The sequence below is a fragment of the Centropristis striata genome, chromosome 18, assembly GCF_030273125.1.
Source record: "Centropristis striata isolate RG_2023a ecotype Rhode Island chromosome 18, C.striata_1.0, whole genome shotgun sequence".
In the NCBI taxonomy this organism is placed as follows: Eukaryota; Metazoa; Chordata; class Actinopteri; order Perciformes; family Serranidae; genus Centropristis; species Centropristis striata.
Window position 1 is genome coordinate 19,449,874 of NC_081534.1, and position 24,203 is coordinate 19,474,076.

Below are 24,203 nucleotides of genomic sequence, written 5' to 3' on the forward strand. Positions count from 1 at the left end.
ACAGCGACAGCAGCGATGCAATCTCTTATTTAATGTCAACAACACAATGCCTAGAAAATAATAAACCGAAAAGAGGTAAAACAAACTCGTCCTCGCCCTCAGAAATTTGTCATTATTAAAAAAATTGGTCAATGACGGATAATATGTGGTTAAGGTGATCTGATGAGCTTGAAGTGAGACCAGACTGGAAGAGTAAACCTGTTTCTTATAAACCTTGACCTTTTTGACCCACTAGATAACTTCTGTGTACTTACTACCATGTCCATAACTAAACTCAACATGACCAGAGCTTTCATTAAACTCATGAACACTATGATGACCATCAAAGCTGAAATCGGGGGTCATTTGGATTTGAAGGTTTAAATAGGTCAACATCAATAATGAATTCCTCAACCCATAAAGTGATTTTGGATTTGGGGCCTTCACAAAGTTAGGCCACATTTTCACGAGGAGCCTGGGGTCTGAATTATATTTTTTTAACCTAAAGAGATCCCACATCCACTGAGAAACCAACCTCTGCTTTTCACAGTTACAGATTTTCTTGAGCTGAATAAACTATAAACCCTAATTGAGCAGTTATAAGACATCCGCAAGATTTCTGCAAGAATTCACACAAGTAAAATATCCAATGCAATATATGCAGTGGTTTTTACATTACCTTATCAGTATGGCCCCATCTGTAAACTTAAGTCTTGACCTGCTATATAAAGTCTACACCCTCATAAAGGTAACCTTTTGAGAAGTATGTGCCTATTTTACCCGTATTTTCGTCATGAATGTTCTCAGTATCCTTACCATCACGATCATAATCTCTTTCACAAGTGCTGCTGCTGCTATTAATGAACGATCAGAGTGTGATATGAAACCCTGTGTTTGAATTTTAAATGTGTCACATGAATTTCCAGTCCATCTGCCGTCTCTCTGCCGTCAACTCAGGGCGCAGTCGGTGCACTGAGAGGACTACAGGCTGCGGGTATTTGCAGTCAGATCAAAACGCAGACAACAGCACAGGGCGCGGAGAAAAACATTTCTGTTCCGCTCCGCGAGGATATGATCTCCTTCTTCTCTTCGGCGCAGTGTGAGTGGATATATTCAAACGCGTATGCGAACACAAATGTGTGACTCCGTGAAAGTTTATACATGCTTTTGCTTCTCCTTAAACTTAAAACAGCCCACATTTAGAGCTGATCGATGCGAGGAGCCAGTGAAGTGGTCTGCTCAGCAGTAGTGTGGTCAGAGCGGGCTGTGAGCGGCAGAGCGGTGCGCGCCTCGCTCGCTTTTTACGCGCAAAGGGAACAGAGCGATCAAGCAATACCGGGAAACCAAGGCGAGGAATGGAAATTACAAACGGTATTGGATTTAATGCTTAAATGACAACTACAATGCCTTGATCATCGACTGCGTTTCTTGGACGGAGAAACCATTTGAAAACGGCTGATACAAGAGGTAAGAAGTCGCATTGAGCCACTGTGACTCCTTTGATAATCTGTATTGTGGATGTGGACGCGCTAACTTATCAACACATTTGAACTGTTCTGACACATTGTTGTGTTGTCCATGCAGATAACCTTGTCAGAAATGTTGCAGCAGAGAATTGGTGAATGGGACCAAACTGTTGTGTCATTTTGTCTGATTCCGATGCCGTGCCATTATCTGTCGCCGTGGTCTGCTCCGCCTTTATCACAGTGCCCTATTTAGCTGAAATGGGCTCGTGGATCCGCACAGTGCTCATCAAATAAAGTGCAATATCATCGCTGAGGATTTCAATTATTTCCCCCTGTGCAGCATCCCAGGCCGATCTTAATGTACTATAAGATAAAATACTCTCCACTTAAGATATTAAGATACACAACGCCCACCACCGCTCCCAGCTGTCCTTTCATTCAGCCTAACTTACTGTTGCCAGACAAATGAAATTCAGTGTTTAGAGTGTTTAGTCCACATCATATGATATGTCAATACTTCTATAGCCTCTGAGAGTGTTTTCGCGTCTGCAGGGGCAGCAGCGTGTCCCTATTGGACAGGAGAAACACATGAAACTTGTTCAGTATGTCCCTGCAATGATCAAATCAGCAGATTAAAACCCAACAAAGGCAGGCTAATGTGAAACTGCAGCAGGTGAATCAGCCTGAGGAAAATGTCCTGCTTGATCGTATTTGAAGATAGATTATTTAACATTGTGTACAATAGAATTGTGATTCTCAGCTGCTGGCCTTGGGTCTAAGAATGTTCGTGGCCTTTAGCGAGACTCTTCACAGTTCACGACCTTGACTTTTCCCATGCTTCTTGATCAGATAACCATGTGTGGGGGGGGTGAATAATGCATGGCCTTGTACGTCCCACTCAGTCGTAAGGCAGTCCCTAGATGGAGGCTGGTGGCTCAAAGTTGTTTACTGGGTTGCAGGTTTCTGCAGAGGATTGGGATGTACATACAGGCAGTGTGGATTCAGGTGAAGTAGCATGCCAAGTGAGGGAACCTCCGGTCCCAATCCCACTGTCTACTAAGAGATGACCTTTGCCACATGCAGATTAGAGCCATACTATAATTGACTTAGCATTAACCCTTCCGACACATATTTTGGTGTCATGCTAGAGGTGGCTGAGCTGCAAGAGAAGGAGCAGCACCATGTCCTGATTTTGTGTGTGTGTGTGTGTGTGTGTGTTTGGGGGTGGGGTGGTGGGGCATTAATCTACCTCGTCGTCCATCACTGAGTTCCCAGGCCGAGCCCTGCAGTGAAACTACTAATCCCTCAGTAAGCATAGTTTAAATCTGTCAGAGCTATGACTTGCTTTACCTCACTGGTGCTCTAAATGGAATATGAGCAAGGCTGCTCCACCACAAAGCATGAAATGGGTCATGACAGACCCAAGTTTAGTTTTAATATTCCAGTGTTGCAGAAAGTGTCATGTTAGAATGAGAAACTGGTTTCCCGGTGTCTTATATCCGTGCAAGTGTTCCAGCTGATCACTTGAGCTCCAGTAAATTCTGCTCTCAGTGCACACTTGATTATCTTTGCTGTAATTCTGTTCTGATGACAGTATTAGTACCTCTCCTGAGAAGACATGTGTTGGGTTTGTGGGTTCTTTTTTGTGCTAAATGTCCCGTGTGCTTGATGGTAGCCAGGTTGGTCTTTGGGCTCTCAATAATACCTTCTCTAAGCAGCCCCTGGGCCTCTCAGCGGATCTGCTGGCTATAAATAATGGCACATATGTCACCATGCTCTTGGCTGACGTACACTAAGCTCCATCCTGAGCTCCATAGGGCCGAACAGAGAGCTGATTCTCTGTCTTGACTGAGGCCCGGACACAGACTATAGCACACCTCACGTCTCATCGACATCCTCCGTAACAACATTCTCATTTTGTCCCTACCTCTCCTTCATCTCTGCTTATCATCCCTCTCTCTACGGTCATGCACTGAATCAGCCTCCACCTCCACCTCCTCTCTCTATGCAGCCTGTGCAGAGATGGAAGAGCAGCATTAGTAACAGCTTGTTTGTTTAACAGTATCTTATGTGCTGTGAGAAGTCCAATCACTGCGAGCAGCAGGAGACAGGAGCAGCACTCTGGGACAGATAGGCACCAGTCGTTGAGTCATCCTCTCATAGAAACAGCAGCGGGGCTTTAAACAGTCATATAAAACATGAATCATAGTTTGTTTAGCCGACCGTTTTTCACCATGGAGACGATTAACAGCTTGTTTTTATACCACAAAAGAATAATATTATATTTCCTGAACTGCATGTATGTACTTTATTACCCATCCTTGGTCCTATTGTCATGAAGTCATGTGTTCTTTTGTTGACTTTTTCATCTTGTTCTCGTTATCATCAATATGTGAACCGTGCAACATTGAAGAAGCTTGTTTCTGCAGTAAAAAAAATAGAACAAAATGTCACACACTGATAGACCAAAGTTAAAGTTTTCGGTAACGCTTTATATTAAGGTCCTTGTAATAACCATTAATTAACAAGTAATAAGGCCCTTGTAAGTCCTTACAAGATGCTTATTAACATTATTGTGTGTTTATAAGCTTATATAAGTGTTATTAATGGCATTACAAACACCCATGACCCACCCATTATGTCTTTGCCATGCCTTTATTAATCTTATTTTGTTTGCTTATTGATATTAAAATATACTTTATTGCTCATCTATTATAAGTTAACTATAAGTTAACTATGCTTTTTGCAACTACCGTATCTAAAGCGAGAACAATGCCTTATTACTTGTTAATTAATGGTTATTAAGGACCTTATTATAAAGCGTTACCAAGTTTTCTGAAGAGACATTTTTAAGCTTGGATTTGGGCTAAAACTGTGTAACTGTTCCTCACTTCAGTTATCACATTACAGTCACTAAAAAAACAATTAGTAACAATTAGTTGTTACTTGCTTTATATATGGAGAGACTCATCAGCCTGAGCAATGCTGAGGAACAGACTGCTTTCAGGGAAACGTTGCAGATTCTCAACCAACTCAACATGGTCACTACAACATTGGAAATACACGCAGATGAATGATGCCTGGTCGACCTCCATGCTGCAGCGCACAGAGCTCCCTCTGATCAGTTGCTAGAACGTCTGCCTGAGGATGTGAACTCAGCTTGGAGGGAGTCTGGGCACGGTTCATCTGCCTGCACTACTTGCTGGAATTGGGAAGGGCCAGAGACTTTCACAAACCAAGTTTAGTCTGTTTCAATGGAACTCTGGTGTCATCAAATTCATGTTACAGTTTGTTTGGTCTCTTGTGAACGCTCCAATCATACTTGTGCGGACAAAAAGAACTGGACCAAGACCACTTGTGACAGGGGGTCCAAAGGAACTCTATAACGGGCATTTTGTGACAGATGCAACATGACTGGGAGAGGACAGACTTGGTAGTCTGCTGAAGTCCAATGTTTGCCTGACATCTAGGCTGAATAACACATACAGGTGATCCTGAATAAAGTCTACAAAACAATGACGTTTATGAAATAATTTGAGATAAACTGGAGGAGAAATGATTCACAACAGATCAGTGCAGAGTCAAGGCAAAAAATACTTTAACAGGGATATTTTCATGGTGCGTCTGGCTCCACGTTGCCTTGTTTATTCCTTGTTTACAATTTCCTCGCCAACTTTCCAAACAATAAGAAATAAAACTGCCAGTATATTTGCAGCCCTCCACCTTCATACACTCTCCTCCGCAAATCTTGTTAAATTTTGGTCCGCTCACATTTCTGCACTGTGAAAGCAAACCAGACTAAATAAAAAAACAAATCAAAAGTATAAATTTTACTCTGATTTGGACCAACCAAATAGACCGTTTGACGATCAAGCAACTGGCCTGTTGAAATAAAACATGTTCTTTTTCTTTATATGTCTGTCATAATCCAATCAGATATGTGGGCATATGTAAGGTTTAATGATTGTTATCTTGCAATTACATGACAGACTAATCCAAAAGTAACGTAACAAGCAGTGCAACAAATTCCTTTCTTCAGGGAGTAGTAAAGTAATGCATTACTTAAAAAACTGTATTACATGTGTAATATATAACTTTATTTTGGAGAAATGACCCAAGCACTGGTTACTGGAGTCAGAAGGACACTGTTAAGCATGACACAAACCCTGGTCTCCTGTGTTCAAGTCTTAAACATAGTATAAGTTGACCATGAAATTCATACTCAGGCTTGGAAACAGGATGGGCAGGAATTTACCAGTCCATAACTGACGATAAATATGCAGACTACAAGCTTATTTTTGAGCTTGAATAAATGTCACATGATTTAAGTTTTGACTGATATACAGGTGATTGATATTATTATTAAATTAAGTTTGAAAATACAGTATTAAAGGGTTAACACATCAGCACAGTTACATTTGAGCATAGTGGTCAATGATTATGTCCTCAACTAATAGTTTAATGACTCTTTTGACTGTTCAGTGAAGCATTCACTTCTCAGAAACGAATGCAAATCAGTGTTTGGGGACAATTTGTCTGTCATTAGCAGGAAATAGGCAGACGGCAGGAAATACAGGTGAGAGGGCATGAGACAGGTCCCCGGTACTATTTCAACCGAGGCTGTATGGTCGGCAAATTTCCAGGTAGATCCTACCAGAATGCCTCAGTCTGGGGCGTGTTTGAGAACAATTTTGCTATTACTTGTGGCTAATAGCTTATAAAAAGTGTATAAAAAGCAACAAATTACTAAAAAAAATGTATATTAAACAAAGACCCTAACAACCAATCATTGGTTGTTAGGGTCTTTGTTTAATATACATTTTTTTAATTCATTGGCTAAGAGGAGGCCTTCCCATGTGCGTTTCACATGCTGATTAGTAATCCAGAGATAAAACTTTCCTTGAACCAGACATAGCCTGGCTGCTAGAGTGGACAGTGCCTGCCTCTGTGTTGCCCTGTGGCCCGGTGTTGCTTTAATGTCACAGTTGGCCTGACCTACTGTTGTGACGGTCAGTAAAGCAGCAGCCACTGATTCAGTCTCAGCAGCATGTCACCAGGCCGGGAGGAATAAAAGGCTGGAGGTGGGACTCTGCTCCGTCTACTCCCCACCTCCTCCGCCAAATAGTCCTGATGTCAGCCTCTCATCTGTTGCTATGGACGGCTGCACTGTCCCCTCATTTGCCATTGATTCTGCCTCTCCCTGAACATCCCTAAAGCTGGGATTATATAGTCATGCCTGCCAGACATTCAGCCTCAATTTCCTCCAAGAAAGGCTATATGAGTGGGTATGTATGAGAGTCTGTGTTCACACTCCTGAGTGATCTGCCTTGGACAGAGAAAGTGTGTGTGTGTGTGTGTGTGTGTGTGTGTGTGTGTGTGTGTGTGTGCGTGTGTGTGCGTGTGATTTTGGCAGGCTAGGAGGAGGTAACATGCAGCCTGCCAGGCCTTCTGAGCCTTCTCCTAGGTGGCGGAGGCAACATTTGGGTTAGTGGTCATCCATATGCCCTCCACCTGCCTGAACTAACACATGACCATCTGGGTGAGATTAGCATTTCCTGCTCTGGTGTGCACAGAGGATTACACAGTCCTCCTTCAAATGGAACACCAAAACATGTACATATTAGAAAAGTTCCTAAGTAAGTACTCAGCCATGTGAAGACTCTACATGACAACAAGATAAACAGGAGAAAACAGTAGTACCGGTGAATCTCCAGTGATAAATGTTCTGTGATTTAACGTTACTTAGTAGCTCTGGCACTGGTGAGAATTTGTGCTGAACTGATTTGTCATTTAATCAATTAGGGTATAAAAAACAAACGTTATTTTATGGTGTACATTTGTCGTGACTGTTCAGGAACACTATTCTGTGTCTATCTATCTATCTATCTATCTATCTATCTATCTATCTATCTATCTATCTATCTATCTATCTATCTATATATATATATATATTAGAGGTGAGGGAAAAAATCGATACAGCATAGTATCACAATATTTTGTGTGGCAATATTATATCGATTCATGGCCGACAAGTATCGATACTTAGGCAGGCTGTCAGTATTTTCGCAGTTTTTATTTTTTTCAGGAGGCCATATCGGGCTCACTTTTAGGAATATATTGGAGATATCATATGAAACAAGTAGATCTAAGGAATCTCTAGGCACCCTGTGTCAGGATATTGCATTGTGAAGTTGTCCTAATGATGCTGCCAAGTTAGGTTATTTTTTAAACATTTCATGGTGATTTTCGAAGCGGTCATGGGACCTTTGATGTCATGCTATCTCAAAGAAAATAGGCTCTCTGGGTTCCCACAAGTTGACTCTTATTGTGGAGAAATCAAAAGACTGAAGCGAGATGAATAGACTGAGAATTTTCTCTTATTTGACAAAACATTACTTGAGTGAATTTAATTTTTTGGACACAAAATGCAGTTAAACAGTTCAATCGCAATATATTGCATCGCAATCTTCACCATAACGCAAAATGCTTAAAATTGCAATAATATCATATCGTGACTCAAGTATCAGGATAAAATCGAATCGTGGGGCCTCCGGTGATTCTCACCTCTCTCTCTCTCTATATATATATATACATATATATATATATATATATATGTGTAGGTTCCCTGTTTAGATAAGCAGAGTACCAGCACTGAAGCTAAGCAGTGTGCTGCTGTACCACGGTAATTCAGATAGAGACCAACATTCACACAATAACACAAACAAGCTAACAGATCCATGCTGTGGTGGACTAACAACTCCTTTGTTCTGTGAGATAAAATATGTTTTTTTGTCTAAGGAGTCTGGGTGACTAGGAGAGAACGTTATTTACTGATTTCAAAGGGGACCGCAGCAACATGAATTTAAGCCACCTAAAAAAGGTCTAAGTGTAACCTACATCGAGAATATTTTAACTCCTTTACCTTGCTGTCAGACAGGCTCTTTTTTGATGGGAACTGAAGCCATACTTTCTTCACTGCCAGTAGCTAATACCGATACTGTGTGAGGTGAAAGAGACAGGTGCACGCAAGGGGTTCTAAAAACAACCAGATGTTAGTTTTTGTAGTTTGGTCTGCTTGTCAGCACAGTAGCAGCAGCAGCAGTGGTTGTGACACACAGCTTATGGAGGCAATTAAGGTACTTTAAAACCCTTAGCACACAATTTCCGCATTTTGTGCAAAAAATCGCTGTCTTTGATCTCCGAGTCATAACTTTGTCAGATTTAATCTTACAGACATGGTACACATATTAAATAGATTCACCTTGGCTGGCGATTTCGAAATTGTGTATACAGGTCTAAAAATCAAAGCAAAAGGAGAATCATAGCAATTTTAGGTTCATTATCAAAGTAATCCAGTGATATTTGTCTGTACAGTCTCCATGGGTACTGTATCAGCACTGTGAATGGCCTGGCTGCACTCATTATATTCCTGTTAAAGGGGAGAAAACACTCCGGCTTGTTTGTATTCCTTTAAACTAGAATGTTCTTGGGCGGTGGTAGGTCAGGATGCAGCAATAGATATATGCGTAATAGAAGCCTATAGAGTCCTATAGCAACTGTCTGCAGCTGTGTGTGACAGAGTCAGACAGATCCATGCCACTAGAGACTGATAATAGCTCATTCTGCATTACTTAAATGGCACTATTTTCCCGAAATGTGAAGGAATATAGTTTTACGTTTTATCCTACAGCTCACTACAGGTGCAACTCAATACATTAGAATATCATGGAAAAGTCCATTTTCAGTAGTTCAAGTCGAATATCCCCAACCAAGTATTGAGTGCATATAGATGGACATACTTTTCAGAGGCAAACATTTCCATATTAAACTAATAATACATATTATTAATTCAGGGATACTTTTTAAAAATTGGTCTTTTGTAATATTCACATTTATTGAGACACTGTATTTTAGGTCTTCATTAAATGTAAGCCATTATCATTATACTTTGAAGAAATTAAATATATTAAGACATGAAATGTTTCATAGTGTGTGTAATGGACTTATATAATATGTTATTTCCACTTTTTGAATTGAATTACTGACATAAATAAACTTTTCTATGATATTCTAATTTTTTGAGATGCACCTATAAATGACTCCATGGCGACATTTTACTTATTCCAGTTTACATCCACCAAGTTATGCCAACTGTTGTACCAAAACTTAAACCATGATAATCCCCCAAAGGAAGTAAAAAGAAAACTGAAATTATGAAAGCAATTGTATTTATTCGTATAGCACTATTAATATTTTTGAAGTACGAAGGCTTTAGAATGTCTCACCAACATGGGTCTTATTTTAATGCAACATGCTGCTTTGTCCTGTCATAAACAGATATTTGCCCTGTGTTCAGAATGGAAACATAATAAATCAACAATTAAAAACTGCACCCAGGGGTGATGTTGTCAGGAGCACTGTCAGGTTAAGGTGCTATCCAGAGTCACTGAGTGGAGCTCAGGGAGCTCTCAGGCAACTTTGGTGCTATTGTTAGAGATGAGTTGTACTTTCCAGCCACATCAGAACTAAAGTCATTAACTTTCTCATCAACATTCCATCTCCTGTGGTGTCAATCCACTTGCTGCAATGGAGAGTTAAATATTTCAAGGCTAGTAAAGAAGGAACAGCAACATTTGTGCCTCTCACATTCCACTGGACCAGATGTTTTCAGCAGCTGGAGTAGTTACAGTGAACTAACACCGAGCCACTCACCTTCATCATTTGTAACTGTGGTGTATTTATTATTTTTGAATAAAACAAATGGGATTGAGATGTTTATTGGAGATCAGTGTCACCCATTTTATGTTAGGTAAAAGACATTTAAAACTTCTTAAAATAGGCTGGGCGATATATTGATATAAACAATATTGTGATATATTTTTAAATGTGATATGGAATTAGACCATATCACATATATCGATATACTTCAAATATGCACTGTGATCCTTGCTCCAGGCAAGCTGCGGCTTTTATTCAAGATATTTTTTATTTAAATGTGCACTTTATGGAGCTTTGATTTAAAAAAAAAGTTACTCCTGTTATACAGTATTTAAGTTCACTTAAATAAACGGTTTCAATAAAACTACTTGTGACATATTTGGTTTTGACTTTGACTGAACATTTGCTCTTTGCGATAAAAATGTCGGGATATATATCGTATATCGATATTCAGCCTAAATATATCGGGATATGACTTTTGGTCCATATTGCAATAAGTTATTATAATAATTGTAAACTTCCCTTTTTGTTGACTCAGGAAAATGGGGGGTAGACTTTTATGAAGTCAGGAGTAATATAAGTTCTCCAGTGAAGTCAAGTTGTGCATTATTCTCTATATTTAACATTTTTAACATATCTGGCCATTCACTAAATCGCAACAGAAGGGAGTTGGTGAGCTGCGATATTATGTGAAAGTATGCATTTGTGATTAGAATTCAAAGTATGCTTCTTTCATTAATACTCAAATACTTCATTTTTAAATATCTAAATTTGCACACATGCCCAGTCCTATTGTGCTGTGTAACAAATGAGAATGCACACGCATGTGCACGCACGCACGCACACACACACACACACACACACACACACACACACACATACACACACACTTCTACACTTTTGTTTTTATTTTACTTTTAATATTGTTATAATTTGCTTCATTTTTATTTTTATTTTATTTTTGTGTGATAGTTACTTGTTTTAATTTAACTTGTGAATTTTAGTAGAGGCCCTGTATAAGCCCTTTTGGGATTCTTGACGCTACCTTGCACCTTAATTTTGTTGTTATCTCATTACCCTTGTCTTTTGTCTTATTTGTGCAAAATAAGACAAAACTTCAAAATAAAAAAAAACTTCAAACTCCAAAAACTTCAAATGCATGCAAAAAGAGCCCAACATAAACATAGAATGTGGACACTGGCATCAACACACCTCAAAAAGAAACTAAAATGATCCTCCCAACTGACTAAGGTGATGCTGACGTGACCTCATGCTTTGTAAACATAAGGAAGCAGGTCTGTACCAGGCCACCACGCAGTTCTGGCACAGAGAGTGGGATGAGACAGAGAGAGGGCAGGAAATGAGGCCCTGGCCCGTGTTGAGCTCAGTCTTGAGGGACTGCTGTTTGGCGCTGTGAATGCTGACCTGTCAGAGCCAGGACTGGGTTGGCCATACGAGAAGGGATCAGAAATCATGAATAAATGAGCAGGGATTTGGCACTGGTCCCACAGACACTCAGGATGGAGAGAGGATTAGCTCTGGTCCACAGGGCACACACACTATTTATCTTGCACTTCATTCTAAATAGGCTCCAACTATAATCATTATCTTTTGTTAGCCTGTTGTATTAACATTTACTTTATATTACACACAATATGATATTTATATTATTTTACTTATATTTCTGGATGACTGCTTCCTGTTATTTTGTATGGTTTTATTAAAATTGATTTGATTTAACTAGGCCTGTCAGGATAATTAATATATCGACTTATGGTTCAATAAACAAAAATGGACACAATGGATTTTTAGCGAAAGAGATGCAGCCATTCAAACCTGTTGAGAAACCAGCGTTTAGAGAAATGCTGCAGACTTTTGATCGGGAGTACAAATTGCCTAAACTGAGTCTGTTTTATTTATATCTTATATTTTTTCTCTAAGATATTTTAATTATTGTTCTACATTTCAATGCCAATGTTCACTATTCTTGAGAATTAAAAGTTAATTGCTCTTAAAAAGGATGTACTTGAATTATTATGCTCTAATATCATATCAGCGGCATAAATAAAAAAACAACAACATCAACAATACTATTGTTTATGGTCATAGTTTCTTGGAAAATATATCGTCCTAAAAAATTTGATTTTGTGACAGGCCTAGATGCAACTTTTGATATGTCTGTGAGGCTTCCTATTTCTGTAGGATTTTAAATAAGACAGTACAGTCTAATGAACCAGCTACAGTACAGCAGATTACAACTGATTTTTTTTCTTAATTGCTGACAATTGATCAGTAATTTGTTAATTGGAAAATATTTTCAAAACTCATAACAAACCTTAATCAAAGTCAAATTGCCTTTGGATTGTTATTAAATGTATCCAAATGAGAGCAAGACTAGCACTACATTAATAAACAACCAAACAAAAAATCAAATCAACAAAAAAAAAGAGTACTGTACAGTACAAATTGGGTTGCTAGAAATGAGTATCCATGGTGTTTGGCCTCCGTTGTTTTTGTCATTGTATATTTCTTTTACCACATCATATCTGTAACATGAGGATCCTCTCACATTACTATTACCCAGTCTGACAAGAAACGCTTTGTTTCCTGAAATGAGGTCACACAACTGCAGCAGAAAAATCGGTCAAGGGAAAGGCGTCTGAGATGTCATCTTTTAATCGCTATATACTTTTCTCATCAGAAACACCACTGTGCTCTGGCTGCTCACTGTGTGAACATTCAGCATAAGCAGCTTATTGCCTAGCTGCAATTGCTATTCCTTGAATATCTGATATCTAGTTAATAACCTGCAGTATTTGTCTTGGTGGTTAGCTCCTGTGGGACACTGAATGGCCATGGGGTCCAGAGATATGAAGCTAGAGACATTGAGCTGTGTGTCAGTGCAGTCAGAGAAGCCTTTTGTCAGCTCATCCAATGTGGCCATGAATATTACACTCTACTCCATCAGTTTGAACACTTCTCCAGGTTTTTGTATATTTGTTAATATTCATTCAGCATTGGTGGTTAAAAAACATGAAGTATGTTATGCGTTAGCCCGATTTAATTTATTTATTTTGGTTATGAAGCACACATTTAAAGTTTTTCTGGAGCTACCAGGATTTGTTGCCAAAGTCTGAAGCCATTCATCAATTTCTAATAAACTATAACAATATTAAAGTGAAAAAAAATCAATTGCAGCCATAGAGAAAATTGATACTCACTGGTTTGTCTGACCATCTTTAGACTGTGGATTAACAACCATTTCAGCACGTTGTTTCAGTGGTTCTTGTTGATCAACCTTCATTTGAATTTGTGTTATTAAGTTAATTTTGTGTTAATGTTTTACAACATTTTGTTGTTGAAAGTAAAATGGAATTATGATCTCAAATAACAGCTGTGAATGTGACAAGGATACAGGTAAAGACAATGAGCTAATAGAATGACCTGTGGCCTGTTACAAACCTCTCACATCAAATTCAACAGAGTTATAATTTCAATAGAGTGATGTCACACCACTCTCTACTCTCTATCTGCCTATGTCAAGGATGGGCAACTTAAATGCTGGAGGGGGCCACTGTTTGTCATGGACACTACCACAGGGCCACATATAGGAGCGTGCACTTCACCAGATATGATGAAACTGCAATTTTAAATATGTTAACAGTGCAGTAACTTAACATATCTCATGCTCAAATGCATGTATAACATAAAAAAACATAATAAAATTGGAATACAAAAGGTTTGAAGCAAATAAAAAATAACCACTTACTGCGATTTTATTTTCAGTGCAAGAACAGCAGGCCAACATGAATTGCAAGAAGTAATTTTTTGCATCTTTACACTGTACTTTTAAGATTTCATGCTCAAATGCATGTAGTTGTACTGAGGGCTACTTCAAGTGAGGGTGTGGGCTGTATGCGGCCCCCGGGCCTCCAGTTGCCCATCCCTGGCCTATATGCATATGGTCAAATTTAAATTGCAAATTTAAACTGCAGATTCCGCTTTTGATTTCAATAATTGAAATTAAATGCTTAATTGGTGACATCCTGATATATGAATATGAATTACAGTCCCATGCTGACTCCACCACCATCAGCAAACAGCTCACCTCTTCATGATGTGATGATGATGTGCTTAAAGGCCACTATGAATGACAATTTACAGTGTTTTTTTTTTGTTATAAAGAACTACAATGGTATTATACGATGACATATACTACACTATAAAATCTGTTTAATTTACGGTAAAATACCGGCAGCTGTGGTTGGCAGAACTTCATCGTAAAAAAAACAGTGAGTGGGTTTTCTACTGTACATTTAAATGTAAATATCAGCAAAAACTGCAATTTAGACTTAATAATCCGGTTAGTTTAAGGGTAATTGTGTTGTTGTGTCATTATGGTATTTCTCCATTAATTGTCCATTTATTTAAAAAAATATATTTTTTTTACAGTGTAAGTTTTGTACCATTCCTTGATTTACAGTAATTAAGTGTCTACTATGGTGATATACATTTTCTTAATTTTACGCCCTATTTCTGATGCAATTTGACAGTTTTACTGTAATTGTTTAAAACATTTTTTTACAGTGTATATTTGCCATACTGGGAAACACAAAGATTAGAAAAATATAGCCTACTTTCTAAGTATTTCGTTGATCACTTTGGTCCTGGGATTGAAATTTTCAGTTGGGCTGCTTTCGACCCCTCCATTCTTCTCCTACTACTCTTCTCCTGAGTCCCATTAAGCACACACAACACTATACGTGGCAGCTTAATTATACTGTATGTTCAGAGAGCAACTATTACTCCTTACTCCCTTGTGTTTCTTAGTCGAGTTTCTTGACACCCATTCATCGGATCGATGTCACACTTGGCAGGTGCGTTGCTGAGGATCAGAGGAGGTGCTATGCTGGAGATGAGCTCATACTGTGGAGAAAAGATTGTTAATAGTTTTGCTGAAGCGCTATACAACAGAATCAAGACCTACTCAATACAATACTGTCCCACCTTCTGCTTGACTACTTAACATGAGTAGGCCAAGCTTTTACATCAATGTTAGGTTAAGTTACAAATATCAACATACATACATAATATTGTAACAGTTTGTTTAACAAAGTAGGGAGGTTAATTTTCTACATAAATAGTTTAGTCTACATGTTGTAAGTTTAGCTTTTTCTTTGCTGACAAGACAGCAAACTTCAAATACCATTTACAGGCCAGGAGTTGAGACAAAATGAAAAAAACTAATGAGAAGTAAGAGATTAATAGATTAAGTTTGTATCATTTAAATTTATTTATTTATCAATAAATCATGAAGTGGGCTTATTTGGAACACACATTAAGGGTACATTTGGTACCCATTAGGCCCATGCCAGACTTTGATCATTAAAAAGAGGAATAAATTAATTCTCTAAACATTAAATGAGAGATAACACTTTACAATAACCATCATTTATAGATGGTAAATAGATAGTTTATTAATGTTTAATCATCATTTATAAACCGTGTATAGGCCATTTAGAATGGTAAATAGAAAATATATTAATGTTGAACTATAATTTATAAATGCCAAATAGAAGGTATATTAATGTAAGTTGATAGTTACTTTACCATAAACAAACAATTACATTATAATTATTAGTTTATTAATAGTTTTGCACTCATTATAACATTTTTAACACCATATTAAGTATGTAAAAGATTTCAAAATTATTCTTATACCTTTAAGAAATTGTTTGAAAACATTTAAAGATTAAATATGTATAGAATTTTGGAGTATATACTACAAATTAATGTCTGCAAACATAACCTCTACCATTGCTAGAAGAGACAACTATGTCATGGCAGGTGTTTTGTTTTGTTTTGTTTGCAAGCTTGTTTGACTGAACAATTCTGCACAGAACCGCACGTTGCACCTGGGTGCAGTAATGTGCTGCCCTCTGCTCCTCAGCATGGTGTGTTCACTGTGTGTCAGAAGGATGGCTTCAATGCAGAGGCTGTATTTCCGTATCAGGGGATTAATAAAGTAATCTTATCTTGTGTTTTTACCTGCGATAGTAAATTAAATGACCAAAACCCTACTGACAGACAGTGCACACTGGAACAGGAAGTATCAGCGGCCACGGATTGTTTAAAAAAAAAAAAAAAAAAAATTGAAATCTGACCCTGCTTCAACACCTCTCAGAGGGGTGTGTGTATCTGAAGCAGATGATGAGCTCCTACTACAAACATGATATAGTTCTGTATAGCCCACAGTATGTGTGAATTAATGAGTTGTGTGAATAAAAACAGTGAGAGCTGAAAGCTTAGAGAAGTGGAGGGCGGTTGATGCATGCAGCAGGAAGTGAGGAAGAAGAAGAAAGAGTGATGTGTTTTTTTTGGCATCGCACAAACAGGCACCCCCAACCCCCCTTTGTTAGCTGGCCTATCAGAGGGTTACTGTGTCAGCGCTGCTGAGCCACTCACTGCTCCATGGCCCTGCAGCCAATTAGAGCCTTCACTAGCACAGTCTTGCTTCCTTCACCTCCCTCTGCCTCTCCTGCATGCGGAGCACATGAGCCTAAAAGGGAGGATGCTTTTACTTTTGTTTGTCTCTCCATTTCCGCGTACCTTAATTAACTTAATGGAAAACAGGTAGATTGAATAAAAAGCCGATCCTATTTGCAGGCGCCTCTCGGGGGTCTCTGTTGTTGTGTTGTTCCTCCCTAATGAATGGAGCTCTGTCCCGCCACTGCCCAATCAGCCAGCTGATTCCCTGTTCACTCTCATTATGCACACAACACACACACACACAGGCTTATTTTAAAAAACCTGGCACTGGGTTTCTTGGTATTTTTAGCCACTATTTCTAAAAATTGCGCTTTATAAAATCAGCGCGTCCTGGGAGGATTGGTGAGGGAATATTGACGGCTCTTTGGAGCCAGAGTGCCCGCTCTGGAATAATGTTACCTTTCTACAAAGTGTTTGACAGCAACGAAATGTTTCCCACTTACAATTCAGTTTTATCAGTGACAAATACTTGCTGTCACGGTCTTAACATGTCCAGCCTCCTTAGTTGTTAGACATAATTAATGCCTCCCTCTCCAGAGATTCATGCCACCCAACCAGGCACTCAGGGGGAACAGATAACAGTGCTAGCTGTGTTAACACTTTTAACCTATTCATTCTTTTTGTTTGTGGTCTGTGGCAGTGGAGATAATCAAATAGGAAACGGTATCATTAGAAAAATCACTGAATGTTGCACTCAAAAGGTATCTGGGGGCTTTATTTACTTAAACTGCAAACAGAACCAGGACTGGAATTATATTTGATCATATTTTTTTTTTTAAATTACTACTAGCAAAATGAAGTAGGATTGTGCTGTGGTTATGTACATTGCAAAAACAGCCTTTATTTGCAATTGCCCCTTTCAGTAATGAGTATCTATACCTGTGTTTAAGAGTGGCCCATGATGTTCTTTCCTGCAATTCTTGATATCATTTTGTCTGTCTCAGTTGACGTGGAAGAGACAACCCAACGAGGAATGAGAGTATAGGGTACCGAACTCTGTACTGACTGGGGTTGTCACGATACTAACATTTTCAACTCAATACCGATACTCAGGAAAATATTTGATACTCGATACCATTTTCGATACCACAAGGATAAAAACAAAGACCCCAAAATTTAAAAATGCAACATGTAAAAATGAACAGAACCACAGGTTAAATATTTATAATAAAAAACAGTTGTGCAAAAAGAAACTGCAATAACAAGCTTCAGATACTCGATACTGAGTATCGTATCCGGATACTGAGTATCGTATCCGGATACAACGTTTTAGTATCGATACTTTTTTGAGTATCGATACTTTTGACAACCCTAGTACTGACTGAATTACCGGTCAGTACTACCCAGTACCTATTCACGTTAACTCATACAGTACCTGAGAGCATCTGGTTGAGAGTAGTTGTTTTTTCTCAGCACATAGTTGAATGATTGGGAGAAGAGCTATGCTGAAATTTCTCTACAACGTTTGTTTTTATTTGTGTCCTGTGTTCCTGCGCGCGCACTCTCACACACACACACACACACACACACACACACACACACGAAAGAGAGTGAGCACATTTACATGCACACTAATAAACTGATTATTATCTGATTTCTGCAGTTACCAGATTATTCAGGAGCTCATGTAAACAGCATAAACCATATTCTTCATCGGATAAAAGTCAAATTTACACAGATAGCTTTTTGCCCAATATTCCATTTTCTTCAGCGCATGTATACCATTAATTAGGTTTCTTTCGTCTTTCTACATCTACACGTGTCATTTTACTCAGGAGACGCACTGTCATACCTTCAAACTCCTTCATTAGATCACACACTTTCACAAACGACCACCGCGACCTTCTGAAATTCTCCCTCCATTAGTGATCTGGGAATTCTTTGAGCACCACTCTGTCTCACATGTAAACCCAGGTTTTTCAGTATCTCATTACTAAAGTGCATGTAAACCATAGCCTGTATGATGTAAACACGTGAAATCAGATTATTCCCAGTTATAAGTTTGGTTACACTTTTCAAAGTCTACATCACCTCACAGCAATATAATGTAATATAGAATAATGATGAGCTGAAATCAGCCATAGTACCACTCCTTTGAGACACACAGCAGCATTCAGATGCAGCACACTGTACCCTGGTGACAGACTGACAGGCAGGTTGAAATTACACTTTTGTTATTAGAGAGTGTAAAATACTGAAAAAAGCTATTGTTGGGTACTGGTACCAATTTCCAGGTGCAGATCGGTTCAAATGAAAACGTTAATAATGACATCGCGCTTTTGTGTTGTCAGCTTCTCTGCTGTTTTATAGTTGCTCATTACAAACTTGGCTGAAAAAGTCAGACCCTTAGATTTGCAAGTTCAGTTTACAGATTGATGAATTTTAAGAAAGAATTTGAGACTCATCCATTTCAGCATCGCATCATATTCCGTCTTGCTAATGGTGCAGCTCACAGTTTTCCATTTGAAAGGCTGTGGTTAACGTCAGCCTAATGACCAGGTGTTATGTGGGAGTGCTAACTCCAAGCCAGCTTGTTTATAGTAATTTTGCTCACATAGATGCATTGTGTGATTGATCTCAATGCATAGCTGCTGACGTGAGACAAACCCTGAAAAGAGGACGCAGGAGCCCAGGGGACTGGAGCAGCAAAAAAAGGCTTTGAAGTGAAGCTAATGGTGGAGGAGGAAATCAACCTACATACTGTACAGTACAGAACAGCAAGAGGCACGTGTGACTGCTATTCATGGCACGTTGCTGTGTGTGGGCCTGTGTTCTGCATCTGCTATTCTGACTCTATCACATGAGCACAACAATATGAAGGTCCATACTTGTGTTTGCACTCATTTACTAGTTAATGGATCAGGGGAGTGAATAGGAATGCAGTCTGTTTTTGTTCACTACTTTCTTTATCTGAAGTCACTACAGTATTGCAATTCTCACAACACTAAAAACAGCAATAGCAATCTTTAATACTAATAATACTGACTGATTCTGGGACACACTTCCTGGCAGGCTTCGTTGCCTCAATGTAGAGAAAAACAGACTTTTATTTAGAACACATTTATATGAAACTGACCATATCTTATTCTCCTGTTTCTAGGTTACACAAACTGAAAAACGTCCTTAAATATACTGTTGTCGAGATAATTTCAATATACCATGAAGGGTTATAAACATTTCCACGGTGATATCTTCCTCAACACTCTATACGTTCCTTTCTCTAACAGATGTTCTGTTTTTAATCTCCAATCATATGCACTTCTATTTTGCCATTTTTTGGGAGTTGTTAAGCTTCCATCAATGACTCAACACTGACTGAACTGACTAATGAGTGAAACAAGCAGGGTTTCTGCAAGTCTGCAACAAGGTGCCTTTGGGATGCACAGACACATGAGAAGACTGTCCTCAAAAGCATAACGACAGTTTAAACCAGTGCCCCAAAATGATTTGTGTGTATTTTCAAGAGCCTTTCGGACTGAGGCCTGTCAAATGTAGCCAAACCACGTAGATAGATATGAGTGATGACACTGCCTGGTGAGCACATTCACACTGCTCTATCATTCTGATGCTGGCTGGATGGTTCAACTACACATCAGACATAACCAAATAACCATATTGTTATATAATGTATATTTACAAAGAACACAAATGTCATCACATATCTTGTCATTTTACTATATTCAACTGAATGCAGGTCATAAAGGATTTGCGAATCATTGCTTTCTGTTTTATTACGTTTTTCACAGTGTCCTAACATTTTTACAGATCAGGGTTGTACTAAAAACAGTATGATAACCTATTACATATGTTCAATGTGTGGCATAATATTGTTGATACAATTTACCATGTGGGATTCTGTGTCAAAAGCAGACCTACTTTCAGTGATATGTGGTCCATTAAGCCCCCAAGCCTCCATATATTGAGTTGTGAAATACGTATTTTAATGGAAATCGTTATTCTTCTTGTATTTGTGTGTGTGTGTGTTAATTTCCGTTGTTACTCTCACACAAATCATACATTAATACCGTAATGTGTTTTATCTCTGTGTGTGTCTGTGTGCTGAATGGCGCACACTGACAATGACTGTATCCATCTGGGGCCGAACATTTCACATCAAAGAAATGCCAGATTTGGTTTGGTGATATTCTGCTCTGTTGGGCAGCATAAATATGAATTATTTCAGTAAAATATTTTTTCTTTTTAAGAAGCAAGAGCAACCTATATCATTGTATTTGTGTCAAGGATATTGCCAACATGCTACAGGTAGTTTGAGTGATATCCTTTTATTTAATTTTCCTTGATACTGCTTATTCCCAGCCATAATAGTTTAAATTTGTTAAAAGTGATTAAAGATAATTATATGTAATTTCTCAAATAGTGGGTGAGACCCTGTATTGACTTCAACAGCAGAGAGAAGCAGGCCTTTAGTTTGAGCAGACGTAAACCTGAGACAGGCTTTTATTCTTAGCTGTTCCATTACCTGTGGTCTTGTTAATTTCATTATTATGTATATTACCACAAGTTGTGACATATTCACCACTCCCACAGTCATTACACAGTTATTTCTACTTTGTAATTATTTTTGGATTTGCTAGTTTAGCAGCCTTATCTTTCCTATAAATACATGATGTGAGTTATTAAAGACCGTCCTAAAAATCAGCCATTTTTTGAATACCAGCTTTTATATAAAAATGAGGGTAGTTTCTTACTGTGATCCATCAGCATAGTGTGCAAGTATCAGCATGCATCTTTACTGTATGCAATGAATACACACAGTTGTGAGCTTACAGCTGTTTCCTGTGGAGCAGACACAGTGTTTCCTTTCACGATCTGTCTGGCAGGGCTTGTGCTCTACCTTTGGCTGACATTAGGTGTCCAGCTGCGTTTCTGATACAGTCATTTGAGCATTTTCGCTGACATATCACTGAGGACGTTCCCAGGGATTAGTCCCTTTCCCCCTCACGCTCTGACCTGCCATCCAGCCTGGGCTGGCTGCCAGCCTCCTGGACTGGCCCAGATCAGCACGGTGTGTTTAATTCTGGAAATGAAGGATCAGAGGAGCAGAATTACAGTCTGCATGTTGATATCTAATATAGTTTAGGTCAGGATGCCTGTGTGTAAAACACACAGCAGTTGGAGGGTTATGTCCTTACATAAGGACAAAGGCGTAATTTATGGGGGGATGGGTGGGTTGCAATAATCCAAACCAGCCACCACAACCCACCCAATATGATATCATAATTATTGAAGATTGAAGAATGTTAAGTTTTATAAACACGACAATGTGGTAGATTCGTAAAAATAGTGAAGTTTGTGTGCACCCCCTCCAGCTCAGACCTGTGCGTGCGTCCCGCCTCCAGTGTCTCCCTTTGTCTGTATCCATGGTGATTTGAAGACAGCACGAGAGAAAAACAAAGCCCAACCAACAATTAAGTTTGCCTAACCAACTTTAAATTGTTGATTAGGCAAAATAATGAAAATCTCTTCCCAACAGGAGGTACGCTACTGCTAGGTCTCCAGTGCCACCACTCACGAGTCAAATGATGTTAACTGAACAAAAGTTTGTCAACTTTCTGTGCTGTGTCTTTGCTAGTTAGCCATTCAGTTAGAAGGCGACTTTGTCATCATATTAACCACTTAATTAAGAGGTCGCCGGCATCTAGTAACGTAATTCGTGATCACTACTATGGGCTGACTAGCTGAAAATTGTAATAAATGATGTATAAACAGCCAATTATGCATTTAACACAAGCTGAGAGCAGTAAATGTGCTTGAGATGAAGGAGAACCCGTGTTTGGTGCAGGAAACATGACAATAATGAAAAATGATGAATAAATGTCTGTAGCTCATGTAAATGTCTGGGCTGTGATTGTTCTTAGGCAAAGAATAGAAAAGTTACAAAAGTTAGTTCAGGAAATGAACCGCAATTAAAAATGACACAGTAGGATAACAAAGGTTCTATAATACAGTATCTTCCATCTGTGACAAATGTTATGTGTGGTGTTTGTTCTCATTTACCTCTCAAAGTGCATGAATTGATGCATTTTACTTATAAATGTAAACATTTTTCTAATTTTCTCATGCTCAAAACTGAAAATGAAGATGTTTGAAAAATGTTTTGTAAAGGAAAACTTTAAAGAACCAGAAGTAAATGAATGTGATTTATCGGCCCACTGTCTCTGTTTTCCAAACACACATCTGACAGCATGTGTGTAGATTTCAAAGTCAAGTTCTTTATTTATCATATGCACAAACAATAGCAGAGAAGCAGCAGGTCTCAGGCTCCCTCCCACAGAGATCACACAAGTCAAAAAAACATAATAATTAATTTATTATTCTTAACCACTGAACACAGGTTGGGGGACAGGTCACTGGGACAGGTCTCAAAATAATCACAGGGCAGACACATAGAGACTGATAACCATTCACACTCTCATTCACTCCCACGGGCAATTTAAAGTCACCAATTAAACCTAAGATCCATGTCTTTGGAGTGTGGGAGGAAGCTGGAGAGAACCCACGCTGACACGAGGAGAACATCACACAGAGGAGCCGCAGGCCGAGTCCAACCTGTGACCTTCCTGCTGTGAGGGGTGTACTACACCACAGTGTAACTCCAAATTAAGAATATAAACATAACATAGAGCTAATTAAATCAGTTGATTAGGTATAACCAGGCGGCAACCTCCGGGTCTGAGCAGGGAGGCAAACCAGGAAGTGCCTTAAGCTGCATTCTACCGAAAATTCCAGCAGGGGGTGCTTAGTGTGGCTGCAAAAACATTTCTGTCCATCCATTTCAATGCAAAATGAGAAAACTTCTCACTTGATTTATTGCTAGTAAAAAATCTTCAAGACAATTTGATATTAATAGTTCAAATAATTGGCCCCATTTAGAAGAAAATAGAATATAAAGAGTTGTATGATTTGGGGCGTGGCTACCTTTGATTGACAGGTCACTAACAAGGCGAGCCGTCGTCAGGAGAGAAGCAGAACAATGTGTGTCCACGGCAATGTGTCAATAAAGTTATATATATATGGATATAAAAAAGGATGTTTACTTTGAACCTTTCACACTGTATTTACACTTAATGATTAATGTTTATTTGAACGTTTTGTTCATTAAAAATGTCTTGTTCAGCGTTTGGTTGGAATAACAGACACTCCAAGGAGTCGCTGTTCATTTTTCTTCTCGATGCTTCCAACAGGCAGTCCACAAACCAATTGGTGACATCACGGTACATGGTAATAATGTCTATGCATAATAGGTATAAATATATATACAGCACAGAGAAAGCTGTCATCAGCTGTAAATCTGTGAGTAAAAGTATATAAAGGTCAATTGATGTGCTCAAGAATTGAATCTTATGGCCTGTAGGATGAAGAAGTCCCTGAGCCTGATAGTGCAGGACCATCACTGTGTCACTGTATAAACACACAGTCCTGTGACAGTGTTGATTGCTCACTGCCTGCTTGTATATCAGTCAAGCATCT

The 24,203-nt window shown here is 38.7% G+C and overlaps 1 protein-coding gene across 4 annotated transcripts in view; it reads left to right on the forward strand.

The window, feature by feature from the left end:
• The first annotated feature begins 1,035 nt into the window (after nt 1-1,035).
• lrfn2b (leucine rich repeat and fibronectin type III domain containing 2b) overlaps nt 1,036-24,203 on the forward strand; it is a 153,968-nt gene continuing 130,800 nt past the window's right edge. For 3 of the 4 annotated variants that reach the window (XM_059356162.1, XM_059356164.1, XM_059356165.1), the window contains exon 1: nt 1,036-1,446. The gene's annotated coding sequence lies outside the window, so the exon portion shown is untranslated. The remainder of the gene's footprint in view (nt 1,447-24,203) is intronic. The other variant, XM_059356163.1, reaches the window with a different exon arrangement.